The sequence below is a fragment of the Marmota flaviventris genome, chromosome 6 (genome assembly GCF_047511675.1).
Source record: "Marmota flaviventris isolate mMarFla1 chromosome 6, mMarFla1.hap1, whole genome shotgun sequence".
NCBI lineage: Eukaryota > Metazoa > Chordata > Mammalia > Rodentia > Sciuridae > Marmota > Marmota flaviventris.
This window is the reverse complement of record NC_092503.1, coordinates 157,952,487-157,979,654: the sequence shown is the minus strand read 5'-3', so window position 1 is coordinate 157,979,654 and position 27,168 is coordinate 157,952,487. Positions and strand designations below refer to the sequence as shown.

The 27,168-nt window shown below is 49.3% G+C and overlaps 9 non-coding genes across 9 annotated transcripts; 6 read left to right on the top strand and 3 right to left on the bottom strand.

Moving 5' to 3' along the window:
- The first annotated feature begins 1,168 nt into the window (after positions 1-1,168).
- Positions 1,169-1,241, top strand: Trnav-cac (transfer RNA valine (anticodon CAC)). The gene has a single exon. It is a non-coding gene; the product is annotated as a tRNA-Val (tRNA).
- A 1,386-nt stretch (positions 1,242-2,627) lies between these two features.
- Positions 2,628-2,701, bottom strand: Trnat-agu (transfer RNA threonine (anticodon AGU)). Its single transcript has one exon. It is a non-coding gene; the product is annotated as a tRNA-Thr (tRNA).
- A 4,732-nt stretch (positions 2,702-7,433) lies between these two features.
- Positions 7,434-7,516, top strand: Trnal-uaa (transfer RNA leucine (anticodon UAA)). Its single transcript has one exon. It is a non-coding gene; the product is annotated as a tRNA-Leu (tRNA).
- A 5,017-nt stretch (positions 7,517-12,533) lies between these two features.
- Positions 12,534-12,607, bottom strand: Trnai-aau (transfer RNA isoleucine (anticodon AAU)). The gene has a single exon. It is a non-coding gene; the product is annotated as a tRNA-Ile (tRNA).
- A 713-nt stretch (positions 12,608-13,320) lies between these two features.
- Trnat-agu (transfer RNA threonine (anticodon AGU)) lies at positions 13,321-13,394 on the top strand. The gene has a single exon. It is a non-coding gene; the product is annotated as a tRNA-Thr (tRNA).
- A 2,361-nt stretch (positions 13,395-15,755) lies between these two features.
- Trnav-aac (transfer RNA valine (anticodon AAC)) lies at positions 15,756-15,828 on the top strand. Its single transcript has one exon. It is a non-coding gene; the product is annotated as a tRNA-Val (tRNA).
- Positions 15,829-20,346: 4,518 nt separating this feature from the next.
- On the top strand, positions 20,347-20,429 carry Trnas-cga (transfer RNA serine (anticodon CGA)). The gene has a single exon. It is a non-coding gene; the product is annotated as a tRNA-Ser (tRNA).
- A 669-nt stretch (positions 20,430-21,098) lies between these two features.
- On the top strand, positions 21,099-21,171 carry Trnar-acg (transfer RNA arginine (anticodon ACG)). Its single transcript has one exon. It is a non-coding gene; the product is annotated as a tRNA-Arg (tRNA).
- Positions 21,172-21,639: 468 nt separating this feature from the next.
- Trnai-aau (transfer RNA isoleucine (anticodon AAU)) lies at positions 21,640-21,713 on the bottom strand. Its single transcript has one exon. It is a non-coding gene; the product is annotated as a tRNA-Ile (tRNA).
- Between the last annotated feature and the right edge of the window lie 5,455 nt (positions 21,714-27,168).

Below are 27,168 nucleotides of genomic sequence, written 5' to 3'. Positions count from 1 at the left end.
CTGTATTTTCTATGTAACTTCCTATAAATCTACAATTATAACAAAATTATACATTTTTAAAACCTGATGGAACTAAAAATAGAAAAATCCACACCTGTGGCTTGAGTTTAACATACTTCCCTCAGTTACAAAGAGAACAATAAGTAAATACTATTACAGGTGAGGCTGCAAAAGGCTTGAATGGCACTCAACCCAAGGACTGGACCTATTGTATTCTTTGGATACACAGCACCAAAAGTCAGCAAAACACTCTTTTTAAGTGTCCCTGGAAAGCCCACAGAAAGCTGACCGCTAAGAATGTCTCTCGAGATGTTGAAGGACTGAAATAATAAAGATAGAATTAAACCAGAAAGCTCCAGAATATTTCCAAGCGCTGGGAAATTCGCAGCACACTCCCAAACAATCCACAGGTCAAAGGCAAATTACAGGGATAATCTTAAAATAGTTTATACTAAAACCAAAGAATTACAAAGTATCAAATTTCGCGGGTAACTACTAAAGCAATCGTTGGAAAGAAAACTCTAGTAAGATTTGAATGCATTAATCATCCAGTCAGGCCCATAAGAAGATGGGAGTCATTAATCTTTTTTTTTTTTTTTTTTAATTAGTTGGAGTCATTGATCTTAAAAACAAAGACTGAACCAACTGAAAGAAACGTCTCACATCTGTAGGAGAAGCCACGAGGCCAACACCTGCCCAGGTTGGAGGGACAGACAGACAGACAGACAAAACCACTGCTCACCAGGGAAACCCAGGGCAGGGTCCCCCTGAGCCCTGGGAGCTGCCGCGGGCGGGGCGGGGGGACGCTCCAGCACCGGGTCCCCTGGGCCCGCCACTGCGTGGGCTGGGCGTGCAGAAGTCCAACCGGGCTCTCTCGAGGGAGAGGAGGGAAGAGTCTCTGCTGGGGCAGGGGAGGGGACGGGGCGTTTCGCACCGCGCGGGAGCGCTCTTCCCTCTGCTGAGCTCAGACAGGCCCAGGCGGCCGGCCTAGCCCAGTGCAGGGAGATGGCCGGCCTGGGCCCGCCCCCGCCAACGGCCCGCCGAGAGGGGACGCCCGAGAAGCCCCGACGAGCCCTCCCGTCTAAAGGGGCCACCTGAGAGGCCCCGCGGACGGGCCCCGGTGAGTAGCAATCTAGGGGGCTCGCCCAGGGCCCGCCGCCCGGGAAGCGTTCCCGTAGTGTAGTGGTTATCACGTTCGCCTCACACGCGAAAGGTCCCCGGTTCGAGACCGGGCGGGGACAGCCGGTCTTTTTCCTCGTGAGTCTTGCGGTGTGCGTTTTCCTTCTCACGGCGGTTGGCGGGAGCCGTCTTCAGGGTGACAGGGGCGAACCCGGGCGCTCACCACGGAGTCGCCCCGGCCTCCTCTGACTTGCGTCTGAGGCAGGGCCTCGCTGGATCGCGGAGGCTGCCTCAGTGCTCGCAGTGCTCGGCCTCCCGAGTTGCCGACTAGGAACCGCGACAGTCCTGACTGTAAGAACCTTTTACACATGACACCCCCGTTTGGTCGTGGGTTGTCACCTGCGTGGCCACCAGAAGGTCTCCTTTACAGTGCAGTCTTTGGACCGGGAGTCGCAGTCCCGCACCGGCTGCCGTCGAAGCCCGATGAGGAGCGTCGGTGCGCACGGCTCGCTCGGGGGTCCTGGGGAGCTGGAGGCCGCCCCTGGAGAGCCCTTGCTCTGCCCTCGCCTGGACAGCGGCCGGGCTCCACCTGTCCCGGGGACGGCCCTCCCGGAGGGGGTCACTGCCGCAGCCCGGCTGGCTGGGCAAACTAACCCGGGGGTGACGAACAACTTGTGTACGTTGATACAGCAGGAGTAGGAGCCGTTTATTGCAGGACAGGAGCAGTATTTATACATTCCACACAGCTTATCTAATTAGCATAAACTAGATACATCAGTCAACCAATAAGGAATCTCCACACTTAATGGCTCGCTTTTGTTACTTCTCAAACCACTCCCTCTGGCATTTTGCCAGGCACCATCCAGACTTGTTTACCAACTCTAACATTCCCCTGACTAAATGCCAGGTGTTATTTTGACTTGTTTACAGACTCTAACAGGTCACACGGCTCACAGCTGTCACCCAGCTGTCGCCGCGGTTCCTTCCCCATCACGCACCTGGGCCTCTCCAGCCCTCCGCCCTCTCACCTGTGGACACCTCGGGGCGTCTCCGGGCCTCCACCCGAGGCAGGCAGGAGAGAGGCCGGACGTACAGAGAGGCGGACGCCTTCACCCCTGGCCCCTTCTCCCGGGAGAAGTCCGTGTCCCCCGTCTAAGACGAACCCTGCTCTATCTGCCGGCCTCGGCGAGCTGAGGGGCAGGACCCCCCACTCACCGGGACCGCAGGCCTCCGCTCTCCGGCAGGCACTGACTGACTCCATTTCCTGTTGTCGCTAGTTTACGATCTTGAGAAACGTCTAACCAGGGGCATGGTCACCCTGCACGGCGCCCACGATGGATGTCAGCGGTCCTTCTTCCAAGAAAGAAGAAGACGGAGCCACCTTGGGGTTCTGCGCACCCCACCTGCGCACCTCCGGCTCCTTGGCCGCGTCTCCTGGGTAGAGGACCCCGGTGTCTTTTCCCTGCATCAAAAACGTCCCGGCACCGCGGCGCCCTGGCCGAGGGAGAAGGCCCTGCTGGGATTCGAACCCAGGATCTCCTGTTTACTAGACAGGCGCTTTAACCAGCTAAGCCACAGGGCCCCGCACCCGGGTCCCCTGCGGGGCATTCCTTTAGGGAACTGCACACCTCGCCGGGTCGGGGTTTCATGGCAGAAGTTTCCTTGGACAGACGACACCCTCGGGTAGGAGCCAGAAAAGAGCTCCGTCCACCTGGAGGCGCCAGGTGAGCAGCTGGGCAGGGCCGGCCGCCTCGCGGTGAGTGGACCTTCCCGTGAGCCCTCGTTGCACGTCTTCATCTGCGCGAGGCGGGGACAGCCCTGCAGGTGGTGCACGTCGGTCCCCCCCGTCGGCCCCTGACGGTTCCACCTCTCGCACCGGCACAGTGTCGCGTCCTCCCCGAGTCGGATTCGTTTCGATTTCGGCTGAGTCTTCTAGGAACGTCCCCCGCGCCCAGGCAGAGGAGGCGAGTGAGCCCTACACACGGCCCTGCCAAAGCCTCCCAGCTGACCAGCTGCCGGCGCGCAGCCGCTCTCGCCCGCGGCGGAGGACGCTAGGGTCCTGGCTCGCCCGGCCGCGCCCTGCGGGTGGCCCCCGGACCCGGAGCGGGGTTCCCAACGCCTTGACCATCCTCTAAAAAGAAAGGTCTCCTACTTGCAGCTGGGCGCTTTTCTTAGCTACTTCTCCCCGCGGTGTTTGGGGAAGACGAGTGTCCGAGGTCCTCTCTCTGCTGTGTGCTGCCCTCCATCCCTTGGACCAGCCTGTCAGCCCGGGACCGTGGGGGGCCGGGGAGCAGCGGGGTGGGTGCGAGCGATGGCTGGGGTCTCCGGCAGGCTAGGCAGGTGCTCTTACAAGTTTCTCGCGATTTTGTCAAAGTGATTGGAGTTTACACTTTAACAAGGGATTGGCAAACTATCCCCCGCCCCGCAAAAATCCGGCTTTCTGTTTCTGTGAAGTCTGATTGGGACACAGCCGTGTGCTCAGCCCCACTGGAGTGTCTGTGGCTGCTTTCCTGCAACAATAGACGTGGGAAGCTGCAACAGAGACCCGATGGCCCCCGAAGCCTAAAATATTTACAGTCTGACTTCTTCAAAAGAAAGCTTTCCCACCTCCTTTTAAACAAAAGCCACACTCAAAACCCTTATGAAAACGAGCCCTCCTCTACCCTGGGCTTCCTGTGAAGATGCTGTGGAACCACACCCTGAGATCTGCAGGTCTGTTGCTCCGCCGACAGGATCGGTGAACTGTGCCTTTGGGAGCCCTAAGGATGAGTGTTTCTATGTAGATGCCACCTAAATCACTCTGGGATCTTAACAAAGAATTCATAATCTCAGACTTAGCTTTATTTTCAGTCCGCATATTCTGCTAGTGCTCTGGATTTGATTTTTGCTTGAAAGTCATTTCCTAATTTTAACATAATTTTCTCTTCAGAGCGGCTAGAGATAATTGTTTGTTTGTTTGTTTTAACCCAGAAAGTTGTGGTTCATTAATATTAACCAGTGCTTCCTTTAACTTACCTGGCATCACTTATCTGGCAACACTGGGAAACACCTTCACAATTCTTCTGGAAATTTCCTTAGCTAGATTGCTCAGTTCATTGGATTCTAAATTCCATGATACTGCCAACACTCATATTTCTAAACTTTCTACAACTTCATTACAAGGATCTTTCTCTTACAGGTTTAAATAACTTTATGGGGGGCGGGGGCCGGGCTATTCAATCCATCTGTGGCTTGTTCCAAAATTTTTTTCAGGGTGGATTCAAAGCTAACTGGGCTAATGTAGCTCCAAAAGCAAGGTTATCCCTTTGTGAGACTGGCTCACGACCCAACCTCACTATAGTTGGTGAGAACACAGACTATTCCCACCTTGGTGATTGGCATGAATTGATTAACTTACAGAGTTCCGGTCCTTCTTTTCCTGGCTTCATGGAATCTTTATCCCACTCATGCACAAATCAGTATTTCACCAAAGTTGAAAGATACCACTGCAGAACTCTGAAGCTCTTTCTTTGCAGATTTCTCCTCTCTGATATTCTGTCTCACCAATTCTAACTGCTTTGGCCCCCCTTGGAATCCTACATTTATGTCCTTGATTTAGTAATACTACCTAGCTCTGGTGAATTTCTCCTCACTGTGCTGAGACCTGTAATCCCTAGTCAATAAGATAAAACATTGATAAGATACTCATTTATTTCCTTTTTATATCACTGAGGTGGGGGAGTTACAGTCCTACAGTGAGAGTAGGAGAATGTCTAAAATCAGTTATTTCACATATTTTTAAGTCCATGGTCTTTCCCCCTTAAACAACAACAACTCCCATAGCAGTGATCCTTCACAGGCAGAAGCAGAAACCCACACCTTGGCTTCAGTGTTCTTTGCTAATAGTCATATGATTTTAAGTTTCATCCATGTTGCTGTATGGACCTCTACAGTCACTTTTGACATTGCTTAATATTCTAAGGTATGTATTTACAACGATTTACCTACCCACTGTCAAATAGTGGAAATCGGGGATGGTTTTTTTCCTCCAGTTTTAAAAGACCACAAATGGTGCTCTGATTAACTTCCTCACATGCATACTTCCTGTAATTTGAGAGTGGAATGAGAGTTAAACTTAGGAGATTAGCTCCACCATATAACCTGAACATTCTTAATTTTCATTAGATGTACCCAGAATGGTTTCTGTTAGAGTCTGTAAACAAGTCAAAATAACACCTGGCATTTTGCCAGGGGAATGTTAGAGTTAGTAAACAAGTCTGGATGGTGCCTGGCAAAATGCCAGAGGGAGTGGTTTGTGAAGTAACACCAGCGAGCCATTAAGTGTGGAGATTCCTGATTGGTTGCCTGCTGTATCTAGTTTATGCTAATTAGATAAGCTGTGTGGAATGTATAAATACTGCTCCTGTCCTGCAATAAATGGCTCCCATTCCTGCTGTATCAATCTACACAAGTTCTTCGTCACCCCCCGGGTTATTTTGCTGCAGCCGTCATCAATTTAAACTCCTACAACAGGACATGAGGACTCTGATATCATTAGTCCTGCAGAAACTGATTTTATTCAGCTTTTACATTTTTACAAAGTAATGGTAGTAAAGTGATATCTCTTTTTGTTTCTTATTTCTGTGATTACCAAAGATTTTGTACAGTCTTTATATATTTCTCTTCTCTAATTGTCTGTACTATCCTTTGACAGTGTCCTTTTGATCTTGCTGTCCTGGTATTGCACATTTGCATGGCTTCTTGCCATATGGCACCTCACTAATTTTTAGATAATTCAAATATATTCTACTATTACCACATCTATTTATATTTCTATGTGTGCTTTATTTTACTATTCTTGATTTCAATACATCTATGGGGGGTTATTGTTTACTTTTAAGTTTGGTTTTTTGTTTGTTTGTTTGTTTTGTGGTGCTGGGGATGGAACCCAGGGCCTCACACATGTGAAGCAAGCTTCTGCTATTGAGCAACACCCCCAGCCCCTGACATTTATTAAAAGTTTTCTGCTCGCTGGCTGCTCCCTGACACAGAGGATCACTCCTTCATATACTTCTAATAGCTTTATTTTTACTTTCACATGTAATATGCCAATTCTCTAGATAAATGTATATTTAAAAACGATACAGGTGATCGATTCTACTAGGTAGTGCACACTAATAGACTCCCCTGAAACCTTTGGGTCTCTGAACATGAGGAATTCTTGTCCTAATGTGCTGTCTATAGAACCTTCTGTCAGACACTTCCATCACCATTCCCCAAGCCTCTTCTTGCTCCGGCAGTAAGACCTAAATTTCCTTCAGTTCTTGGTAGAGGCAGAAACTCTCAGGTCGCACCTGCTCTTCTGCGAAAGGAAACTTCATCTGACCAGGCAGCCAGAGAACAGCAGGGCGTTCCTCGGGCGTGGCTTGACCTGGTGCAGAGAACGAGCATCCAGGAGAGGGTTGGGCTTGTGATTCGCCAGCCGCTGAGGCCTGGGGAGGATCCTTCACTGACTCCCACGCTGTGTGCTTCAGGAGTCCCACCGCCTGAATAACAAGGAGCAGAGTATGCACCGCCGGCCTGCACTGTCTCGGAACCGTGAGGTTCTCACCCTGCCTCAGGGTCTCGGCTTGGCACGGCTCCTCCCGGGTGGGACGCCCAGACTTCCCACCTGGGAGCTGAAATTCCCGGTGGCAGTTTGTGGCCCCTGAACTGAGCGTGCTTTTACCGAGCGCCTCCGGCGACTGAGAGCCCTTCCTTCTCCCGGTGCTCGGTGAAATGAAGGTCGTGGGGCCACCCTGGGTCTCTTTGGCCAGGGTCCTTGCAGGAGGGTCCTGGAATCGCTTGGTCCCCCCTTGGTCCCCGGGCCAGGCCTGACTGCTGCCGGTGCCAGCTTTTCCGAGAGCAGCTTGAGTTCTGCGCCGCCCTAGCCGCCCGCAGCCACACCGGGCCCAGCTGCTCGGGTGGACACTTCAGAGTCACTGTGTCCGCCAGGGTCTGCGCCTTTACGGGAGGATGAGCTCGATTTGGAATCAGGTGGGCTGGCCCGTGGGGGGGCTCCGCACCCTCCCGGCACCTGCCCAGGCGGCTCCAGCCCAGCGTTCAAAGAGTCTGCGAAGAAGCCGGGGCGCGCTGGGCGCGGTGCAGTGGCAGGGCTGCTCCGCGCGGGTCGGGACCCCGCGCCGCCGCCGCTGGTTTTTCCTTTGGAATCAAAAGCAGATTTCTCCAGGAAGAAGCGATGGAAGGAGAGGTCAGACCGAACGCAGTCGGGGTAGAGAGCGGTGTGCGTGCGACAGGGGTAAGCAGTATGAAAAGAAGCGGGGCCTGCCTGCGGTACCGGGATGGCCGAGTGGTTAAGGCGTTGGACTTAAGATCCAATGGGCAGCTGCCCGCGTGGGTTCGAACCCCACTCTCGGTAGGTGGTTTTCGCTCTGCACCCTCGTGTCCGAGCCTCTGCGAGAGGGCGAGCGGGGACTTGGGGAGGCTGGTCCTTTTGCCCGTTTTTATTCAAATCTAAAGAAATTGCCCCTTTCATAATCAACAGTGTTAGGAATGAAAAAAGAAGTGTCTTTGACAGAATGAGGGAAAAACGAGATCGACAACAGCAGCGACCCTATCGGTCCTCTGCTGTTCCCTCAGAACTCCATGGGTGACAGAGACGGGGCTTGTGACGTATTGGGGCTGGAGTGAACCCAGGGCCTCGCCGTGCAAAACGCCGCTTCTTCCACTGAGAACCGGCGCGCCGCGCGCTGCACCTTGTCCCGCTCACGTCCCCAGTGCTGCACCTTGTCCCGCTCACGTTGTCCCGCTCACGTCCCCAGTGCTGCACCTTGTCCCGCTCAGGTCCCCAGTGCTGCACCTTGTCCCGCTCAGGTCCCCAGTGCTGCACCTTGTCCCGCTCAGGTCCCCAGTGCTGCACCTTGTCCCGCTCACGTTGTCCCGCTCAGGTCCCCAGTGCTGCACCTTGTCCCGCTCACGTTGTCCCGCTCACGTCCCCACTGCTGCACCTCGTCCCGCTCACGTCCCCAGTGCTGCACTGCCGCAGTCTGGCTGGGCACAAATCACGAGCCACTGAAGCAGGAACAAACTTTATTTTTAAACTGCAGGAAAACACTTCACACAGCTCCCCGGGAATCCTCCCGAACTCCAGGAGGTTTGTCCAGGAACCCCCGGCAGGAAATATCTCTCCCGGAAATCCCTCCTCCTGCACTTCCCCAACCAATGGGAACTCTCGGGGAATCCCCGGAAATCCCCAGGAGAACTCCAAAATAGTGCGAGAACTCAAAAGTTGCGGCAAAGGCGGATAGTAATGCCTCGCCTGTCAATCAATACTGTTGGCAAAATGCCAGGGGCCATACAGACTCAGCCGTGGCTCTCAGCACTGCACCTCCTCCCGCTCAGGTCCCCACTGCTGCACTGTTAGAGTCTATAAACAAGTCAAAATAACACCTGGCATTTTGCCAGGGGAATGTTAGAGTTCCTAAACAAGTCTGGATGGTGCCTGGCAAAATGCCAGAGGGAGTGGTTTGAGAGTAACACCAGCGAGCCATTAAGTGTGGAGATTCCTGATTGGTTGACTGCTGTATCTAGTTTATGCTAATTAGATAAGCTGTGTGGAATGTATAAATACTGCTCCTGTCCTGCAATAAACGGCTTCCACTCCTGCTGTATCAACCTACACAAGTCGTTCGTCACCCCCCCAGTTATTTTGCTGCAGCTGGACTGCGCCACTGCACCTCGTCCCGCATACGTCCCCACTGCTCCTGGCTCCCGTTTGGTCTTCTTGCCGCCGTCAAGTCCTGCTCTGCGCACGCTGCGTGCTGGCCTTCACCCTTCTCCGCTCTGTTCTCGTTTCCACTTAGCCCCCACCCGCCGCGCACAGTGGCTCCTCTCTCCACCGCCCGCGGTCTTTCCCAGGAGGCTCAGGCCTGGTGTCCTCCCTAACAGACAGCATTCTGCAAATAGGTCCCCACCCTGCTTATGTTGTGTGCCAGCTTTGCCCACTGAGCCAGGAATTCGGTAGTCGGGAGCTCAAAGGAGTCTTCACTCTCACAGGCGCTTCCACTCTTAGGAAGTGGATGGTGAACAACCAATCTGGAGCCACCGAGCACACCAGGGCAGGACAGGGAGGCTCAGCCTACCAGGACGGTCAAGAAAGAACTCCGGTGGTTGCCATTTGAGCAAGGCTGAGAAAGTTGAAGACTGAAGTGAGTGGGCATCTGAGAGAACCACGCCCCATGGCCTAGAGATAGGAGCAAAATGTGGGTTGCAAAACGGTTTGTTATAAAAAACACGTGCACCCAGAGATGCACATACACAGAGTCAAAATGTGGGACGTATTTATTACTTTCAGCTGAAGTTGAAGATGGAAAACATTGTTCAAACTTTTGGACACAGGAGGGGGTTGCAAAGAAAGTGTGAAAAACATGATCACTGGATGGGAGATCAGGGAATCGGAAAGCAAAAGACCTGTGAAAGATCATCTTCTGGGAGACTAAACTCGGGGAGAGTCTTGATGTAACACGATCCCCTTCATGCTCTGAAGATAGCCCTTGCTGCTCTGTCACTGAGTCTTATTTTAAAACTGACATAACTTTCCCCCTTCTCTTTTCCCTCTCCCCCTCCCTAACCATGGGGGAAACAAGATCACCCTTCTTCCCATCCTAGGCCAAGTTAACTGTCCTTGAGCTTATGCACCACAGAAATGAAGTGATTCAGACTTTGAGATGGTACCAGAGGACCTAAGAAATGGCTCGCTCTCAAGGCTACAAGTGAATTACAGCCCCTGACAGGGCACAGCTGAAATGTAGCTTTGGAATCATCTCATTAAATGTTCTCTGCTCCCCCTGCCAGGCATGATCACAGCCTCTGGGTCAGGAGTCTCCTGTGTTTCTCCTTTGCTAGCAAAGCAATAAAACCTCCTTTTCCTTTTTTCGAAATCCTCTGCTCATTGAATTGGCATCAGGGACAGGGGACCGAGCTTTTGGCAACAATGATGCATAGCATGCAGAGTGGGGGTGATCCAGGCATTGAAATTTCAAGGAATAAGAATAATTATCTGAACAGTCTGAAGGTGAAAGGGAACCGGGCAGTGAAGTCTCAACAAAAGCCTCAGGCTAAGGGTCTGCAGGGAAGAGGAAGGAACAGTGGGGAGCCAAAGCCAGGAAGAGCCAGTTCCAATAGTGAGGGCTGCCAGAGAAGCAGTGCCCACTGATAATGGGCAGTTTATCCAACCTCCTTGTTGTTGGAACCACTAGTGACACCATAAAGCAGGACATAATATCATAGAGTGGGAAAACCCTCTGGGACCACCATTCAGATCTCATCTCCTCTTGATGGCAGAGCACCCAACAAAAGACATCCTTCTTTGCCTCCTTTTTCTTCTTAAGACTAGGAAGAAACTGCTCATCCAGAGATGACTGAAGAATGTCAGAGTTACACAGTTAATTAGCAGGTGCATGATTCTAGGCTCCAGTGGGCAGGAGGAAATATGGGGTGGGCTGGGGTGTGGCTCAGTGGTAGAGCACTTCCCTAGCATGCACAGGGCCCGGGGTTAGGCTCCAAGCCCTCCAAGAAATAAAAAGTATGGGAGAGATTTTTGGCCCTCAGCCTGTGGAAAGGTTGGACAGCATAATGAGCCATACCTTCTACCAGGTTTTCTCTCCCTTGGGCAAATGAGATTCAGTCCTCCAAAAACACAAAGCCAAGGAAGAGGTGGTATCTTAACTCCTGTCCTGCCTCACTAGGACCTCCTCTGTCCACCCCAGAGGACAGAGTGCTCCTAAGGAGTTTCTCTGCTTTATTCTTCTTCACAGTTCTTTTCTGCCAAGAGCATTACCTTTTGTCTCTTTCCACTAGTCTGTAGGGTCCATGAGGGTGGGACTCTCCCCCCACTGCCTGAGTCTCACCTTATAGTCACTATCTGCAAACATCTGAATAGACAAGTCCATCACAGAAAGATGGAGCCAGTGTTCAATAAATGTAAAGAGTTTCTGAAAATATCAACACTAGAAATGCCAACAGCTAGGCATCCTTTGCTACAGAACCAAACTTCCAGGGTTGTCACAGCACTTTTAGAAGGAGGCCATTGGGAAATTCATCAGGAACACTTAGGTCTCACTCCAAGAGCTAGTTGACTAGTCCAGCTGCACTGTGAAGCACCATCATGGGTGAGGAGGATGGGCAAGCAGCTCAGTGCAGACACAGGAGGACTCAGGGGCACCAGATAGGCCACACACCTGTCATTCCAGTGATACTCCCTGCCGTGTGATCAAAAACCTCATTCTGGGACAGGGCCCAGAGGGTCCTAAGGCAGCATAGAGAGTAACCTCCTGGAATTTGAGAATTGGGAAGTGGCTGTTGAGCCGGGAGAATGAGTCTATTGAACTTAGGAGACATTTTGGATAATTGAGTACTACCTGTAAAATATGTGAAGAAAAAGAGGACCCATGTTTTTATACTTGGAGCCTGAGTAACAGGAGTTGCTCATTGACAAGACAGATACACTTGTTACCGCTGTTTACCCTTACTGCCCCAATGCTGAAGTGCCCTGAGGCAAGTTTACAGTGGAAAGGAGAAGCTTTATTTAGGACATCAGAAAAGACTTCTCCCCGCCCTCCCAGGAAGAAGGGGACCCAAGAGGTGGAATCCATGGAGCGGGGGAGGTCTTCCCTCTTTTATAGCTAAGGTCTTCTTTCAGCTTTCCCGCATTTCTGTCCTTTGTTCTGTTTTCTTGCAGTGATCGAATGTAGGTGGGGAGGCCCAAAAGGTGAGGGGCAGATGGGCCAGAGGAGTAATCTGGGCAGGAAGGGCCTGGGGCGGCTTTTGATTAGCACCTCCCTATTTGCTGGGAGCTGCTTCATTAACATTTCTTTAGAATGGGCTCTGGGCCTTGGGAACATTAACATTTCAATTTCCCCTAGTGCTGCTTTGCTTTCCCCGGCTCCATTTTCAACGTGGCCTTCATTTTCGATTTTACTCGATATTAGACCCGATTTACCTAACTACACTAACTACCTATCTTTAAATCTGGCTTCACACTGACGAGTAAACGAGGCCCTCACTTACGTAAAGCAGTACAGAATAAGAATCAATGTAAATATTTACATGTATAGTATAAAGAAAGCCAGGAAAGATATAGTATGAGAAATAGAGAAGAGATTACCTGTGGTAGGGATGGTGAGAAATGGACTGAGAGAGAATAAAGATGGAAAGAAAATTTTTCAATCTTTTAACTTTGTGCTTGAGTTAAATTAATGTTTTGTTTATGCAAATGACGTTAGAGAGATATTTGTTTAAAAAAAAATGTTATCTCGTTCATGTACGTAGTAAAACTAGTGTCTAAGAATGGGCTGGTCGTTCTGGTCTCTGTTGGGATGGAGCTGCAGCCATTCACTGTTTCCCAGAGCGAGAATCACAAAACGGAACTCTAGACCTGGCCCGTACGGGGATCGAACCCGCGACCTTGGCGTTATTAGCACCACGCTCTAACCAACTGAGCTAACCGGCCACGGTTCACACGGTTTTTTCCTCCTGAATTACAAACTACTCCCCAACAGTGCGGTGGCGCAGAGCCAGGTCTTCAGAAGCCGCAGCCCCCACCTGCTTCTTTGGCTCCTTCTTTTGCATAGGTACGGGAGAGCCCTGCCTTTGACCTTTGAGGATTCCCTGCGCGCGGCCTAGCTCGGCGCCGGCCTTCCGCAGGCGGCTCCTCCTTCCGCAGTGTGTGTGTGTGTGGGGGGGCACACCGCCAGAGGCTGGACGCCCGGTGCCTGGAGCTCGGCGGGTGGGGTCAGACAGAGCGCTGACAGGTGCACCTCACACCCTCAGTCCTTGAAGCATCCCTGTGTCAGATGCGAAGCTTTGAGGAGAGCCCTGCTTCTCCACATTGAAGAAGAGCGCAGGCCAGCTGAAACACAGGGATGCTTGAGCCGCCGATTCGTCTTCCCTTTGGGGTTCAGCCAAGGCCCCTGCCTGGCCAACAGAGGTGAGGGTGGTCCAGTGTCCATGCAGGGGCATGACTCCTCCCCAGGGAGGTAGTCGTTTCAATCTCTTCTCCATATCCTCCCTTTAGAAACTCAAGTTCTCTTTGGATTTTGACGGCAGTATTTACCCCTTTTTGTTTTCGAATGATCTGACGAATTAATTTCTAGAAGTGACATCATTTACAAAAGTCTGAAATCATATTAAAATACTGCATAAGGAAGGGAGGGCCTCGGGGCTGGCTCCGTGGCTTAGCTGGTTAAAGCGCCTGTCTAGTAAACAGGAGATCCTGGGTTCGAATCCCAGCGGGGCCTTTCGCTACCTTGTGCTTTTGGAAATTCCACTTCCTTCCAACGAATCTTCTCATGGCTCTCGGCTGAATCTAAAAGTTGACTTTGGGCGCTGGTGTGGATACCCTTTAGCGATTTGATTTGAATATCACCGGAAACTTGTCAGCTCCAGGTGAGGATGACAAGTTGGAGGATGGACTGGGGCGTGCCTGGAGGAGATGGGGAAGGGCCCTTGCCCCCACGCAGCTTAACCATGGCCTTCACACAAGGAAAAAACCCAAGCACCTGGATGTTCCCCAACACGGACATTTCCCGTGTCTCTCAGAATTTCTTTCACTGCATGGATCTTGTCTGCTGGTCTGGAGCTGAGCAGTTCAAATAATCCCCAAGTGAAATCTCCCTCAAATCTCAAGTATATAAGGTCCGTCTCCACCTGGGTCGCACCTAGCACAGCACCCCTAACTAAACTCTTCAGCAATCTTGTGAGAAACCCTGCTTACGCTTGACCTCCCCTCCTTTCCCTCCACAAAGTCCTGCTGCAACTTTCTGGGGGAGTCTTCTCCCTTGTCCCTATTTGAGCCCCCGTTTATCTTCTTCATCTCCATCTGACATAACCCACTTTGTTCTTCCCCTGTCTTCAGCTTTGGTGGTCTAAACCCGCTCTCAACACAGCTAAGATGCTAACTCACCATACAAACATCTTCCTAGGGGTCAACTCCTTCTCTCGGCCACCTCCACATTTAAACCTGTTTCCCTTCTCAGTGCTACTCTAGTTTTGTGTGGCGTTTTCAGTCTTTCAGTGCAAAATACTTTCTGGCGATAATGGTACTTTTACTTTAAAATGGGGGTTACTTAGTAATGTAGTTTTTAATGTATCCTAATATCTGGGATTTTTTTAATTATCTTTTTTGCTTCTGATTTCTACTTTAACTCTGTTGTTGTTACAAATCAGATTTTTTAAACAATTTTAATCCTTTAATTTTTGTCCAGTCTTTCTCTATGGCTCTATTTTGGTGATTTTCCCTGTGCACTTGACAATAGTGTGCATTCTGTCGTGTTGGTTATGACGCTCTAGACGCTGATTAGGTAGAGTTTCCTGGGTATCTATCACAGCCAACTTCCTCTTTTCTTCCCATTGCTCACCAATTAGTCAGAGGTGTCTTTAAACTCGCCAACCATGATTGTGGGTTGCTATTTTCTATTTTGTTGTTTTAGTCTCTCGATTGGCTTGATATAAAAATCAATATTTCTTCCTGATGAACTGATCATTTTGTCATTATGTACTATCCCTCTTTATCTCTGGCCTTTGGCTGTTCAGTCTACTGTCTGATATTGATATATCTACATCAGTTTTTCATGATTGGTGATTTTACAGCCCATCACTGCTTTTAACCTATTTGTGTTCTTATTTTCAGCTTGCATTGCCTCTTTACTTTTTTAGTATTTCACTACCTAGTCTGACAACATTTTTTAATGCCTTATCCCATTTACATTTGATGCAATTATTTATATGATTGGATTTAAATCCATCATTGTATTGTTTGTTTTCTATTTGACTTACCTGTTCTTTGTTCCTTCTGCCTTCTGTAATATAAATCATCAAATTTATATTATTAAATATAAATTAATATTTATTCAACTATTAGTTCAATAAATTAATATTTATTGTTCAATTTAAATTTTTTAACCTAAAATGTAATCTTTTCTCTCCAGCTGTTTTTAAGATGTCTTCATCTTTGACTTAAGCCATTTCAATGTGGCTTTGAATAATTATAGATTTCCTTATGTTAATCTTGGTGTTTACAGAGTTGAATCTTCAGTGGGATGTCACATTTTTTCACAGACCTGTGCTTTTTAATGTATGTCAATTACACCTTGATAAAAACAAAAGCTCTTCAGTAGGTGGAGAGGTTTATCCCTAACCTCTCCAATTTCTCTCATCATTTTCAGGTTAACTTATACCTTCCCCTCTTTAGAAGACCATCCCTTCTTCCCCTATCCACCCTATGCATTCCCATTTCTTTCCGTTCACACATCCCCAGTCTAATTTCTTTCTGTTCGGAGCTTCAATATTTGAATTGCTCCCAAAGATCATGGCCACTCCACTCGGTTCCGAGGGGCGAAATCCCCTCTCCAAGCTGCCTGCAACCACCGCAGGGGTCTGCCGTGAACACCATGAAGTTGAGAGTGGTTCATTTGGCGAATGGGTCTCTGCTGCTAAATACCGGTCCCTGGCGAATGATACCTTTCCTTTCACCAAGTCGAAAACCAGAGGGGGCAGCAGCGCTGTGAGCAGAGATTTTTCTGCAAGGAAAACAGTTTCTGGACCAAGCCAGGGCAGCAAAGAATACTCATTTGCCTTCAGAAAAGCTCCCCGGGCAGCTCGTTTCCGTAGTGTAGTGGTTATCACGTTCGCCTAACACGCGAAAGGTCCCCGGTTCGAAACCGGGCGGAAACAGCGGTGGTCATCCTTTTGCTGTGTACGCGCCGCGGTGGGCCGAGGAAGTCCAGCGGAAGAGCTGTCCGAAAGGAACTGGCCTCGAGGGGCAGCCGCAGCCACGCGAAGGACAGCGTCCCCCGGGGTGAGCGGACGCTGCGCGCAGGGGGTGGGGGCGTCCCTCTCCAGTCCCGAGAGCCGCGCTGAGCACCGGCCAGGTCTCGCGGTTGAGCCCAAGGCGCCCCGCCGCCGGACCTTGGCCTCATCCGAGGTCCCCAGGATGCGGCGGAACCGTCCCGAGAGAAAGGAGGGCGCCCGGCCATTTCTGGGGAAAGAGTTTTAAACGGTAGCAAACTTGTTTCATCACCTATTTTGCTAAAAATGGACGTCCTCCAGAAGGGGGGCGAAAACCCCTCCTAACCACACCAGGGAACTCGCTTCCTCCTCTAAACTCTGCTCCTGCTCTGAGTGACCGCGCGGCTGGTGGAGACTGCGACCTGCGGGTGTGCAGCCAGGACGCAGTCTGCCAAGGCCACCCCCTTCGGCCCTGTGTCAGTGGGCTCTTTGTGACACCGAGAATTCTCCCAACCCATTGAAGGAAATGCGAGTGATTTCCTTGGAGTTTAAGTCACAACGGACCTCAGATCCCGGGTATTTTGACGTGAGAGAGAAGAAGGCAGAAAATGACACTAAGAGCGTGAAAATACTGCACATTTTATGGACGTTGTGTTCTGCAATACTCGTGTGTGCGCGTGAAGCGGCTCCGTGCCGGCTGCTGAGCGCTTCTCGGCCTGTAGTCGGCCCCGGGCCAGTTCTGCAGGCTGTGCTCCCAGCTGGTGGGAGGGGTCGCTCTCAGAGGTCTCCCTGTCACTAGGGATCTTGGCATTGGAGCCTCTTCCAGGTGAAAAGCACGGCCCTTGCCTTTGCCTACTCGTCTCGTACTCACGGTTAGATCTCAGCTTCGTTACTTACTGAGAACTTACTTCCTTAAACTCCCTAGTGAAAGTCCCAGATTCCTGGTGGCACCACGGGCTTCCTTCTCTTGCACAGCCTACATGTATCAGTGCGATTACCAGATTCCTGTCCATCTCCCTGGAAGGTAAGTCACATGAGGGGCAGGGGCAGTGTCTGTTCCTTTTTTTTTTTTTTTTTTTCTTTTCTGTTTCTTTCGTGTCTGTTCTTGTTCATCAATGAATTCTCAGTGCTTACAACATACTAGACACTTACTGGATTCGGGCTGAATATAAAACAGCCCTTACCATGACTCTCTGGGAAAAAATTTATTTTCCTAATTTTAAGTTGAGACCTGGAGGCTTGAAGGGTAACTGACCTCACCAACACGTGGCGCTAGTATGTGAGATGTAATTCAGATGGTATTCCTGGCTCCACAGCACTTAGTCTTCTTTAGTATCCGGTTGGACATGGATGTACTTTCGAATTCCCCAAACCCCTATCTCTGAAGTTTACATACCATGCTGTTGAAACTAATAATGGGAAAGAAGTCACCAGAACTATACTAATAATTATCATTTATTACTAGCTATTAAATCAATTATTTAAGATCTTTCATAAATAAACTAACAAGTCTAAGTAGTTAGTACAATTGTTGTTTACAGTCATTAACCTGTTTTACAGATGCAGAAGCTGAGGAAAGGCTAAATAAGTTAAATATCTTGCCCATGGTCACACAATTGTAGAAATTGGAACCAATACTTATACCCATGTGTGTCAGACTAAAGTGTTCCTCTCTATTGCAGTTTTCTGAGAGAAGAAAGGGTCTATAAAAAGACACTGGTAGTTAGAGAGTGAGGCTAAGCAACCATTTAAAGATGATTTTGACATGGTAGGGAGAAGTAGTGTCAGCCATATGCCAGACACTTTTGGGTTCCAGAAATCTAGCATTAAACACAACCCCCGCCCTCCTAGAGTTTGCATTCTCATAGGGAAGACAGACAATACTCAAAAGAGATAACTTATATAGTGTGTTTAAAAGATGATTATAAGTGGTGTGGAGAAAAAATAAAGAATGAGGAGGGAAAATCCTGGAATGGGAGGAGTTTCTTATTTTTTAATGTAATGTTGGGGTGTAATTCACCACTGAGATGATATTGAAGACAAGGCCTGGCGTAGGTAAGGAGCTGATCACACACATATTAAAATAAGACACAGCTGTCCTGGGAGGGTGAGACAGCAGGGGCCTGGTAAAGGAGACGGACAAGAAATAGGTGAGGAAAGAGAAGGAATGGGGGACACAACTGAGTGCAGCAGAAGAGGAAGCCCTGAAACACACCTGCACACGCAGTGAGCTGGTCTTTGGCAAAGGAACAAAGGCAACACAATGGAGCAAAGACCATTTGTCTTTTCTACAAATGGTGCTGGAAAACCTGGACATCCACATGCAAAAAATAAATGAATCCAAACACTAACCTTACACCACTCACAAAAACAACTCAAATAGATCATGAACTTAAATGTCAAAGGCAAAACTACAGAACTCCTAGAAGATTACAGGAAAAAACCTTGATGGCATGACTTGTGGAGAAATACATAATTGGTAAGCTCATTAACTTTAAAAATTTCTGCTGTACTAAAAACAACATCAAGAGAAGACAAGCCATAGAAGATAAGCAAGGCATCTCAAACAAAAGACTGTGGCTCAAACTATACAATGAACCTTAAAAACACAAAAATAAAAACACAGACAAACCAACTAAAAATGGGTCAAAAATCTTAACAGACATCTCATTAAAGTGATATACAAAATGCGAATTAGCATGTGAATATCATACATCATCAAGGAAATGCAAGATAAAACAATGAGATACCACTACTTACCTGTCAGGACCACCAAAACTAGAACAATGACACCAACCCCTGACAAGGATGTGGAGCAACAGGAACTCATTCATTGCTTGGGGGGATGCAGAATGTCAGAGCCACTTTGGAAGACAGTTGGACGATTTCTTACAAAACTAAACATACATTTACCATACAATCCAGCAATCACACTCCTTGGCCTCTAATCAAAGGAGCTAAAAACACAGCTGCACAAATGCCTGTACACACATGTTTATAGCAGCTTTATAATCACCAACAGCTGTCCTTCAGTACGCAAATGGATACAGTGGAATATTATTCACCACAACATGCAATGAGCCCTCAAATCATGAAAAGCTGTTGAAGAAGGTTTAATGTACATCACTAAGTGGAAGACAATGGGAATTTTACCCTAAAGTCAGGTAAAGAACGTGTCACAAGAAGAAGAATGACTAAAAGCTGCTGCTGTGACTGGGAAACAGTATTAGCATTTGCAAGTTACTGGTCCCCTCCACAAGAGCACAGGACACAGCATCTCTACAGAGGATGAGGCAGGGATGGGGTAATGGTAGATGTTCGTAGAAGCCACTTTTGATTGCTTTAATTTTCTCAATGAAACAGGGAGCAAAGTCATCAATTGAACATGAAGATGAGAGAGGAGGGGTTGGGCTTTGAGCTTAGGGAAGGTCATAAATAGGCACTCACAGCAGGAGTGGGGTGGGATGATCTAGTGTCTTAGGATACAGTGATGTATCAGCCCTGAAGACTATTTGAGAGACACTGTCCTGAATTAGTGAGACCACTCAGCCAATTGTGTGCTTTCTCTGGCCACAATCAGCTGGTCAGAGAAGTACAGATGCAGAGGCAGGGGGGTCGAGAGTGAGGCTAGGCAGTGACTCTGGCATGTGCCAGGTGAGGGAGAAGAGAGGACCTTGGTAGGAGGGTGGAACAGGGAAAAAATGATTGAGTCTGTGGATATTTGTTCAAGCAACAGATACGTGTGCAAGTAACAAAGCTGCACTGTGCACCAAATAAGTTTTCCATGCCTAGCAAGTCAGAAAGTAAAGACAAGTGAAGATTAAGACACTGGTGCATATCCCAGGAGCTCTTGCTTGAAAGGGAGAGAGAACTACACAAATGACAAAAGGTGACAAATACAGAAATGGAGGTGGAAACTGGGGTGGAAACCTTAGGGAGGGAGAGAGGCAAGAAGTGCCAATAAGAGATGCCTAAAAGTGTGAGTCTCAGCCGACTATGGCTCAGGAGTAAAGAGCGAATGTGGGAAAGACTGGTGGAGATGGAGCAGGGAGCCGCAGAGCAGCTGCCACCAGCCAGAAGCAGAAGCCGCTTAGCCGCTAGGGACCCTACTGTGCAGAGATTACTACATTTATCTGGTACTCTAGCAGTTCCCGGCGTCGACGGTGGATCTATTTACGGCTAGATAATGGGTTCTATTATAGAAGGATTCTTGCTTGTTTTGCAATCATTATTTCTACAGTGACTGACACACCGCAGGCCAACAGAATAGATCGCAAATGTTGTAGAAAGTCGGTCTGCTGTTTTTTTTAATATGTGTGTTGTTGTTGGTGGTGGTGGTGGTTGCTGTGACCTAAGGTGCGTGGAACTGGCCTTCCCGTGGATGTTGTCTGATCCCGTTCGTGCTACATGGCAAATGGTTTCTGGTGGTCTTCAGTGTAATGTGTACACCCCACAATGTCAGGGGCTGTGATGGCCGAGTGGTTAAGGCGTTGGACTCGAAATCCAATGGGGTATTCCCCGCGTAGGTTCAAATCCTGCTCACAGCGGTTGCGTTTTCTCTATGTTCCGGTGGTGACTTTCCTCTCGTAGGACGGTTCAATTCTCACCTCCCGGCAGCAGCCTTCAGCCTTTACGTTTGTCCCCCTCGGTAACCGAGGCAACACCCTGCGTTTGGCTTCTGCCTTTTCAAACCCTTGAGAAACTCGTCTCCTTAACAGGCCTACCTACATTTTTAGCCATTTTTGCTTTAGCAAATTTTAAGTCGATTTTATACTTTAGTAAATGCGTTCCTGATTTGAGTTTTTATGTCAGATGTAATTCTTAAAAATGTATGGTACTTCTATTAAGTTGTATTCCTAGGTATTTTTCGGAACACATGTCCGCTGCCTTCAGCTCCCACTGAGCTGCAAGGCCGTTCGTTTCACAGAGAGCTGCCCACGGTGAGGGATCGCACTGTGTGTTTTTAAACAGGAAGAAAAGACTGCAAGACGTCATTTAAAAATAACGCGGATCGTTCGCTACCGGTCATTTCTTCAACAGACATTTTTACGTGAGTGTACATTATGCCAGAAAAACCCACGACAACATGCTTTTCTCGCACCGTTCGGGGTCGTGCTTCGCCGCGTCTCGGAGGCGTCCGCGGAGAACCGTTTCCTCCTGCACCGAAGAGCCGCGGAGGACCCGAGGGGCTCGTAACTGCGAGGTCTTCCCGCCGCGGGCCAGTGGCGCAATGGATAACGCGTCTGACTACGGATCAGAAGATTCCAGGTTCGACTCCTGGCTGGCTCGTCGTTCCGTTTTGCTGTCCGTCCAACTCGAGACTTGCTGCGTCTCTTCCCGTCTCTAGAACGGAGGCAGGCTGAGGGCAGGCTGAGGAAGGGCCCTGGAGGAAAGGCGCAGGAGCCGCGGAGGAAAAGACAGCGTGGCTCCTGGTGAGCGAGACCCCGACGTGGATGCGCCGCTCGCCTTTCTTTTGCTCCGCGGCTCCTTCCCCTCGCTCACCTGAGGGCTCAAGACTGTTGGAACCTGGGAAGACCCGGCACCGAGGGCTCAGGAACACCCTTCCTGCCTCTGCCGCGTCACAGTGGCTCTGAAGTTTCGCTTTTCAATTCCTCCGACTTTCCCAATGTCCTCCATAAGTGGAATTTACCTAAAGCTGTAATCTGGGTGCCTCCCCTCACCCCTTCTTTTTTTAAAGAGTCCTCGTTGGAAAGCTCAAACTTGGAGAGGTCTAAGCCGGTGAAGAACAAAACGTCTTGGCCCGTACGGGGATCGAACCCGCGACCTTGGCGTTATTAGCACCACGCTCTAACCAACTGAGCTAACCGGCCCGACGGAGGAGGCGGGGTTTTGGAGAAAGTGGCATCTCAATTCCTTAACGTTTTAATGTTTCTGAAAATAAAACTATTTCCTTTCTCAGCCTTTCCAAAAGACACCTTTTGAAGCCATATCCATAGGCTTTCTCGTCCCAAGATTCAATCTGGAAACCACGGAGTCGGTCGGACGGAAGCCGAGTCCCGGTCTCCCGGGAGGCAGCTGTTCAGTGTTTGCTGTCGTCGGCGGAGGCGGCCGGGCTCGGCCGAGGCGCGACGGTGCGCTGGTGGCAAACTGCAAGCCTGGGTCTGACGACTCGTCGCTGACCCACCGCAAAGGGGCGCCGTGAGCGTGGAGCCTGACCTGCGGGATCCCCGCCGCCGCTCCCTGGGTGTCCCTCGCACCCCTCGGGCGGGGCACCGCGGGGAGCCGAGCAGGCGCGAGCGCGGGTGGCTCCTGGTCCGGCCTCGGTGTAGACAAGAAGGAAGGAAATCCCCTTCCATGTTTCCATTTTCCATATTTCCGGGCTTGTATCTGCTCTTTCTGATTCTCGAGCTCTGCTGCTTTCGGACGCCCAGTGACTTTCAACGAACGAGCTGACTGAACAGTCAAAACAACCAAAGTGATATCTGTACCCATCCTGACACCGACAACGGCCCAAGGACGAGGGTGGACTCTAGGAGACCCAGAAGGTCTCCCCGGGCTCGGACTGCTGTCTCCCAGTCTTGGAGAGCTCTTTCCTGGGGCTGCAAGTGCTCAGCTTGGGATTCTTAAAAAAACCACATGAGAGGAAGCGACAGGGCTCAGCGGCCGGCGTCCTGCGCTCGCTCCGACGGGGTTTGTGGAGCCCTGGGTCCCCCATAGCCTCCGCGGAAGGAGCTCGTTTGCTGCGCCTTCAACCTCCAGGGCGTCGCCTCCTTCCTCGCTCAGACACGTGGGGCTCCTGGAGCAGCGTCCCCCACCCCAACTCGGCCTTGAGGTGGGTGGCCAGGGCCTATCTCGCTGCCGGGCTACGCAGCACCCAGCTCAAGCCCTGCCGCGGGAACCCTGCACCCATTCACGTTAATTACGAAATAATATTAATTAACAATATATTTTACTTGACTACAGTATATGTGTGTGTGTGTGTGTGCGCGCGCATATATGTCACACGTAACCTTAATAGATATTACTGACGTTCAGTTTTACTTAAGATATTATCTCTTGTTTTGCTGCCCAGTAAAATGACTGATCAGACCCTGAGACTATTCCTGAAGCTGCAAACAACTAAAGATTTGAAAAATAAGCAAAGTTTCTTAGAAAATTCAAGATGCTGGCAGCAAAGACTGTTCCTATCAGAATCTAAGTGAAGGCAGAAACAAAGAGAGTTAGGCAGAGAATTAAAAATACTTAGACCTTGGCTTCTCTTTTTTTTTTTTAGTTTTATTTATAAATTATTCAGCAGTGCTTGAGTTGGAATCCAGGACCTACCACCTGCTAAGCAAAGGCTCTGTCTCTGAGCCACACCGCCTTACTTTGTCAATGTCTTCAACATCCACGTTCACACCAAATAAGGCAGTGTTTTTCTTGTTTTCCCTCAAGGATCCACTGGAAGCTGTAGAGGCACCAAGTGTATGGAGGAGAGGATATAAGAAGGTCTTGTTCATGATCGTGGTAAATGTATGCAGCCCCCTGTACAAAAGGCTCTGTGGACCTAAGAGTGTCGCTTAGTTTGCACCAAGTAGCAATGTGAAAGCCAATGGGTATGAAAAGAGGAGACAACTGCAAAACCCAGCATTGCAGGAGGGACCTGAGGATCTTGCATCTGAGGTGCCCCACCTGAGCTACTTAAGCCTGCTCTCAGGCTGGATTTTTTTTCTCACCACCTCCCTTAAATAGTCTTTTTTTTTTTTTAATGTTACATTTCAGAAAACAAACAACAACAACAAAAAAAATTCTTGTTCTTTTTTTTTTTTTTTTTGCCCTTTTCAAGAATAATTATACAAAGTAAAAATAATTTTTAAAGTCAGACAGTGGGGAAATCAACCCAAATTTTCCTGAGTATATCAGAAAGAATGAAAAAAAATAAGTGATAAAGGCTCCTAAGGATATGAACTGTGCAACCATATGGGTTCAGTGATCCAAAGCTCCTTTCTAGTGGCAGGATTCCTCAGAGCTTGGATTCCTAACTACTCTATATTGGCTAAGCCTCTCTCTGAGGCCAGGGGCCCACTCTCTAAACCCCTATTGCTTCTGTTACAGATCCCCTCACCAGGCTCCACCAGGCCCTCCTCTCCCTGATGTCAAATGCCATTTCACCTTTAGGTGCCTGAAAAGCAGGGATTTGCTCCAGGGGTCCTCATCAGACACATGCTGGGGCCAACCTCTGCCCCTGTGGTTTATCTATTGAAGGGTCTTGACCCTTTGGGGATGGGTCCCTTGCCTATGAATGTTGGCCGCAGCCTTTCTACTCATTAACGAGTAAAAGAAGCTCACCTCTGGGGTCCCACTCACCATCCTGGCTGTCCATCACCTAAAGAAACTCCTCACCTACCAGGGCTCACATTCCTTACCCACTGCGGCCTTTGATCTCTACGGGTTTCCCTGGTGGAAGGTCCTAGTCTTACTCTCCACTCGTGCTCACTGTAAGGGTCCCGCGAAACGTCGGAGAAAGAGACCACCAAGTGACCACTCATGCAATTGGCAGAAGGGGGATTTATTGAACCAGCATGCTGGGGCTCCGTGCCCACTCAAGAAGGGAAAGCAGCCCAGAGCCCCGAGCAGGGGCTGAGCACTGCTTAAGTACACTTTTTGGGGAGGGCGGAGGGCTTTGTATACATCAGAACAAATCATCATGAGGCGCGGGAAAATTGAACAACAACTCCTAAACATGATTGGTTCATTCATTGGCGGGAAAGGTCAGGCTGGAGTGATAGGTCATTCCTAAGGAGGGGGTTACATCCAAACTGATTGGTCCAGGCCCTGCAATGCCTACATGCGACCACACAGAGCCCTTATTAAACAACCAAATAGGGGAAATATTTACTGGGCAGTTCCAAGCATTGTCTTAACAGCTACAGAAATTTCAGGTTTTGCAGGTAGCATAGAAACCTAACAATACCTAATCCTTTACATTTTAACTCAGACCTTGCAGCTTAGAAACTTTACAACACCCGGTCTTTTACCCTTTAACTTTTACGCTTTAACTTCAATTTCTTTTACCCTTACACTCACCTTTAAACCCTGCTACCCTCCTCCCCGCTCCTCAGGACCCTTCCACCTCTTCTCCCCTTACCCGTTGCATGCACTGAAACTCTGGGGGTGCTTCTTCCACACCCCTCCCACACACAGGAAAGCCCCTGCTCCAGGCAACATGCTTCACAGATGGCTTCTCCTTCCTCCAGGAGGGAATCCATGGGGCAGGGTATGTCTCTCTAACCTCCCCAATAGCACATCCAATCAGCAAGCTGAACTGGTTGCCCTCATCAGAGCCCTCACTTTGGCAAAGGGAGCCTCCCTCAACATCTACACTGACTCCAAATACGCTTTCCACATACTTCTCTCCCACTCGGCTATTTGGAAGGAGCGTGGATTCCTCACCACCAAGGGAACCTCAATTACTAATGCCCGCCTTATCTCCAATCTCCTCCAGGCCTCAAAGCTTCCCACTGCCATTGGAATCTCACATTGTAAATCCCATCAGACAGACACCTCCTTTGTCACACTCTCCGAAAACAACAAGGCAGACTCTAAGGCGAGGGCCACTGCCCTCCAACAGCCTTGATGGACTCTTCCCCACCTGACACTCAACAGATGCTTACCTTCCTTCACAACCTCTTTCACCCTAACACCACATCTTTAAAACAATTTCTCACTTTCCACCTTAAACTCTCTCCAGAGGACCTACAATTTCTCTCTCTCTTTTTAAAGTATTTATTTTTTAGATGATTTGGACCCAACATCTTTATTTTATATATGTATTTTATGTGGTGCTGAGGATCGAACCCAGGGCCTCACACATGCTAGGCGAGTGCTCTACCGCTGAGCCACAACCCCAGCCCCCTACAATTTCTCTTTACCCTCGCTGCCTCCGGTGAAATCTGCCAAAAAACCAGTCCCACTTCCAATTTCCACCCACCTGCCTTCCCTTTACACCAGGCAAGAGGACATCTCCCTTGTTCTAATTGGCAGCTGGATTTCACCCATATTCCCCCTGTCAAGCTGTACAAATTTCTCTTGGTACTTGTTGAATGGTCCTGAATTTACTTCCCATGTTTCGCAGTCTGTAGCTAAGGCACTCAACATCTCCTGGCATTTTCATATCCCCTACCATCCCAGTCCTCTGGAAAGCTAGAACGTACCAACCGGGCCTTGAAGAACACTCTCACTAAACTGTCCCTTGAATTACATTTAGATTGGACTAAACTCCTTCCTGGGCTCTTCTTACATTACAAGCCCTCCCAAAGAAGCCACTCACCATCTCCCCTTCTGAGCTTCTATGTGGACAGCCTCTCTCCCTGCTCAGCTCACCACCCTCTGACTCTCACCACTCCCTCAAACCAACCCAACCCCTGGCTCCTCATCTTTCCTGGCCCCTTCTTGCATACCATAGGAACCTTCTTTGGCAATACAGTAATGCCATTCTGACAAAACCTAGTTCTGCCTCTTCCCCCTCTCCCACTCAGTCTCCTGGTGATCTGGTACTTTTTAACCCCCTCAATAGGCCTTCCTCCTCCTCTCAACTCTCTGCAAAATGGACTGGGCCCTATCGGGTCATTCTTACCACTCCCTTGTCAGCTCGCCTCGAGGGCATCCCATATTGGGTTCATACCTCCCATTTAAAATGATTTTCTCCATCCTTTTACACAGTGACACCCACAGGCCCTCTCAAGCTGAGTTTCTCTAAGGCCGGAACCCCCAGTCTTCCTTCAGTCTCTGAGGACCACAGGGACACTGCGGAACCATGAGTACCATCCTTCCCTTTTCCATTTTTGCCCTCCTCCCTCATTCTGACTCACCTCCGGGGGACCATTAGCAGGAATTACCATTCCAATTCAAACCGTACAAACCATACAGTCTCAGCTTGATTCTTTAGCTGCTGTGATTCTGCAGAAACAAAAGGGCCTTGATCTTTTACTACAGAAAAAGGCAGACTTTGTCTGTACCTACAGGAGGAATGCTATTTTTATGTCAATCAATCTGGTATAGAAAAGGACAAGATAAAACAACTCCAACAGGACCTGGAGCACAGGAAACAACTGCTGAAGGATAGCAGCTACGTAACCCCCTTCTCGAGCGGGCACTTCCTCTCTTGATCCCTAAGTCATTAGATTGTTTCAAGACCAGATTGCCGAAGTCCGGCTGCAGCAAAATAACCGGGGGGTGACGAGCAACTTGTGTAGATTGATACAGCAGGAGTAGGAACCGTTTATTGTAGGACAACAGAGGTATTTATACATTCCACACAGCTTATCTAATTAACATAAAATAGAT